We start from the raw sequence: 4,964 nt of genomic DNA, 5'->3' as shown, positions 1-4,964 counted from the left end.
TTGGAAAATGGGTACCTCTGAGCCTCCCTGTGTCTATTGCAGGGTTTGGAAATAGCTGAGCTCAGGGGAGAGCCACTGGGAGGGGTGCCCACTGGGCAAATGAAGGCCCATGGAGTACTGGGATCTGCTCTGCAAAAAGCCAGGGGAGGAGCGTCCCAGGAGAGGAGAGGGTCCGCAGGGACATGTCTGAAAGACTGGACGCACAAATGTCAAAATGGACACCCCCAAGAAGGACAATCATGGTCCAAGGCCTGGGGTGTGTGTGTGTGTGTGTATCTTTATCTATGTGTGTCTGTGTGTGTACCTGGGGTTTGTGTGTGTGTGTATGTGTATCTTTATCTATGTGTGTTTATGTGTGTCTCTGCGTGTCTGTGTCTACATGTTTTTGTGTCCATGTGTCTGTATGTCTGTCTATATCCATCTGTGTCTCTGTATCTCTGTGTTTGTTGTGTCTCTGTGTGTGTATGTGTGTCCATATATGACTGTGTAACTCTGTGGGTGTTCGTGTGTGTCTGTGTATACTTGTTTGTGTTTCCATACGTCTATGTGTTTGCGTATGTTTGTGTCTATGTATGTTCATGTATGACTGTGTAAGCCTGTGTGTATCTGTGTGTGTTTGCGCTGTCCATGTGGGTCTGCGTGATGTGAGTTTTGAGGAACAATTCCAAGGCCTCAAGCCCCTCAATCCATCTGAACACCCCTTTCTGTCTTCACCCCACCCCCCATCAAAAAAAAAAAAGGAGATCGAGTGAGGGCGAGAGAGAAAGAAGGAAAACAAAATATCTACAGTTGTCGAGACAAGAGAAGAAAAATAGAGGCAAACATCCGTAATTTTCTCTGTGGGGCTTTGCGGTAATTGAGCCATTTGGATAAAAATAAAGGCAGCGGGCCCCTTAGGTAAGAAGAGCTTGCAGGCTAAGAAGCTTGAATTATGCGTCTTGTGTCACTTGAAATCCCCCGTCGCCCCCCCTTCTCTGCGCGACCCAAACCACTTTCCCTTTTCTTATTATTTTTTTAAGTACCCTGTCAAATGTCCTCTGTGGAGGATTTCAGCTGTCACAACTAATTTCAATTTCCCCCTGCGCGTCCCTCCTCGGTCTACTGAGAAGGGACCTGGCTGAACCCCTTCCCTTCCCTTCCCGCTCGCACCCACTCCCTCTTTTTATTTCTCATTACTGCTATTATTTCGAAACCAAATTTACATCATCAATCTATTGGTGGGAGTGTTTAAGGACCAGCCTGGCTTCTGCAGAAGGCTGGGGGGGGGGGGAGGCCCAGGTCCTTATGTGTCTCCCCTCTTCTTCCACAGCATGTGCCTTCCCCTTCACCACCCCCAGTCTCCGTTCCCCACCATCCCCCTCCACTGACCACCTACAGGGAAAAATTCAGTTAGACCAAACATGGAGTCTGAGGCTCCTCAGAAACCTGGTCCATGTGGGAAGAGGGCCAGAGGGGACAAGCTACCCTTCCTTACTCTGCAGTCACCTTTCCCATCTGACATCCTTTCCATCTTTAGCTCTCCAAAACCTTGTCTTTCTTGTTTGTTTTTGTTTTTCTAGACAGGGTTTCCCTGAAATACAGTCATAGAAACTTGATCCCCAAATTCCAAGTTAGCTTCCGATTTCCAAAACTGAACTATGAACCCTGTCTCTGCCTCCGAAGTGTTGGGATTACAGATGTTCACCACCACATCTGGTCTTCTGTGGTGCCAGGATAGAGCCTAGGGATCTGCCTGTGTTAGGCAAGCACTTTACCAGCTGAGCCACTTCGTCATTGCTAAACCGTTCTTTGTAAATTACCTGCGTGGGACCAGTGACACAGACCTGTAATCCCAGCTACAAGGGAGGTTGAGGCAGAAAAATCACAAGTTTAAGAACTGCCTGGGCAATTCAATCAGACCTGTCTCAAAATAAAAATATTTTGAAAATGAGTTGGAGCTGGGTGGTGGTGGTGCACACCTTTAATCCCAGCACTCGGGAGGCAGAAACAGGCAAATCTGTAAATTCGAGACCAGTCTGGTCTACAGAGCAGGTTCCAGGACAGCCAGGATTGTTACACAGAGAAACCCTGCCTCGAAAAAAACAAAACCAATTGATTTGGGGGTGATGTCAGTGCTGGAGTGCTCACCTAGCGCGCTGCATGCCCGAGGTTCTAGATTTAATCCCCAGCACTGACACCAATAAGTAAGAGACAAGTTAAATTAGCTCAGTACCTGTCTCTGCTGCTGTCTGAGCAGGAAATGGGTGATGGCGGTGAAGCAACTCAGGGGCTGAAAGTGTCTGCCACCAAGCCTGATGACTCCAGGTTATCCCTGAGGATCCATGCGGTGGAAGGAGAGAACCGACTCCTGTGAGCTCCACAGGCCATGGCACGAGCCTGCACACACATAATACACTGTCTTACTTGGTGTCTCTGCTGCAGTAAAACACTGTGACCAAAAGCAACCGGGGGAGGAAAGGGTTTATTTCATCTTATAGCTTGTAGTTCATCATCACGGAACATCACGGCAGGAACTCAAGGCAGGGATGGATGCAGAGGCCATAGATGATCGCTGCATACTGGCCTGTTCTTTATGGCTTGCTCAGCCTGGTTTCTTATAGCACCCAGGACCACCTGCCCAGGGATAGCACTACCCACAGTGAGCTGGGCCCTCCTACATCAATCATCAATCAAGAAAATGTACCACAGGCTTGCTCACAGGTCAACCTGTTGGAGGCATTTTCACAGCGGAGGTTCCTTCTTCCAACACAATTCTAACTAGTGTCAAGTTAACCTAAAACTATTCAGCGCGTACATACACACACACACACACACACACACACACACACACACACACACACACACGCACATGCACGCACGCACGTTTCCCCTGACTCCTCCCTTCTCCCTGTCATGCCCCTGGTAACTACCCCTCTTGGAACACTCTAGCATACAGAACACCTGCTCAGGTCTGGCTGGAGAAGTCAGGCATGCCCCTGCCTGAGGAAAGTGCTGTGAGATGGGGTTTTAGGTGCTAATGAGATCGCACTGGGACAGGGGTTACAGGAGAATGCCATCACTAAACAAAAACTCTCACAGACGAGCCAGGGCTGGGTCCCTCTTCTTCCAGAGCCCAGCCTAGTTCTCGGAGAGTGGCTTGGTTGTCTGGATTGTCCTGTCTTCCTTTCTAAATGTCCGTGGAGGGGGCAGGGAAGAGCTTAGAAAAGTCAGTCCGTGAGCTATCGTCATGGAATCTACACGTGATGTTCCAGTGTGGCAAACTGGAGAACTGGACTCTCAGAGCCGCCCTTTCTGGGGTCCTCCCAGCTTCCTGCATGACATCATCTAGGGGGTGACTCCCCGCCATCTGCTGGCCTCCTACCCTACTGTTCTACATGAATTAACACAAGACTCTCATAATGTTCTAGGTGACAGACACTGACTGTCCCTATTTGACAGAAGGGAAACTGAGGCACAGAGCGATCACCTGATCTGCCCTAAGTCACACTACTAGAAAGAGGCAGACTCAGGAACCGAACCCGGAATGTTCACTCTCCATTCTGTTTCTGCCCCTCCATGACCAACGTGACACTCAGCTTCCTGAGAGGCACAGGGCCTGAGCCCCAGCTTTCCCTGTTCTCAACATGATTGCGTCACACCTGTTCCTCACCTGAGACACTGGAAGGCTAATGTTCCCCATCAGTGCCAACCCTGGATCTTAGTCAACATTCTTCTTGTACTCCCAAACACCAAAGAACTACATTTCCCAGATAGCCCTACATGTGTGGTCATGTAATTTGTTTTGACCAATAGGATGCAAAGAGGAAGTGGTGTTACCAAATCTAGATTTGCTTCCTAAAACTTCCTGTCCCACCCCCTCAGTCTCTAGACTCCAGATAGATCCCTCACCTGGATGATTGATCCCACAGACTGTGGGCTGAACAGCGGGTGTGCTGTACTCTGTGTGTTCGTTAGCTTTTCTTCACTCCAACAAGATACCTGATGAGAAAGTCTAAGAGAAGAGCCAGGGTCAGCTAGAGACAATGCTGTTAAGCCTATGGAAAGACTGTTAATTCCACCAGACAAGAAGAATAAGACCACTACCACAATGTTTAAGCCAAAGCTTTATTTTATTTGGGTGCAGCTAAGATCTAGCCAGTGACTGCCTCCTAAATTGGAGACAATTAAAGACAGAGGTCTGGGCTAGACATGGAGCCACACACCTATAATCCCAACATTCATGAGGCAGAAGCAGGCAGATTTCTGTGAGTTTGAGGGCAGACTGGTCTACAAAACAAATTCCAGGACAGGCAGGTCTACATAAGGAAACCCTGTCTTGATAAACAAAATCAAACAAACAAACAAAAACCACATAGATCTGGCCAATGTTCCCAGAGAAGACGACACTCACAAGTCCTCTTCAGACTTATGACGTCACACCCATCACTATGCCTTTTGTAGATGTGCTGTTCCATCTGGAGGTCAAGGTTCGTGCTGCCTGATGGTCTGCTGAGGCAAGGAATATGAGGACATCCTTTTCAAGAGCTTCATCTCCAGGACATCACAGACTCCAGATATTGTGTGAGATTTTCCCTTTAATAACACACAAACTGCTTTTAAAAACTACTTTAAATTTTTTTAAAGTTCAGCCCAGTGGTGTTGGTGCATGCCTTTAACCCAGCACTCAGGAGGCAGAGGCAGGCAGATCTCTGTGAGTTTGAGGCCATACTGGTCTATAGAGGGAATTCCAGGACATCTAGAGCTACACAGAGAAACCCTGTTTATAAAAAAACAAAACAAACAACAAAAAAATCTACTGTCTCTAGCTGGAGAGATGGCTGAGCCATGCCCACTCCCCCCCTCTGCAGAGGCAAACTGATCTTCAGGTTCCAGCCTGAGTCCCTTCCTTTTCCATCTCCCTCTCCAAGAGGCAGCTCCTGCCTCTCCCCACTTCTCCCCTTCCCCCTTCTGTCTTCTCTCTCTCT

The sequence above is a fragment of the Microtus ochrogaster genome, chromosome 4 (assembly GCF_000317375.1).
Source record: "Microtus ochrogaster isolate Prairie Vole_2 chromosome 4, MicOch1.0, whole genome shotgun sequence".
In the NCBI taxonomy this organism is placed as follows: Eukaryota; Metazoa; Chordata; class Mammalia; order Rodentia; family Cricetidae; genus Microtus; species Microtus ochrogaster.
Note: the sequence above shows the minus strand (reverse complement) of the source record.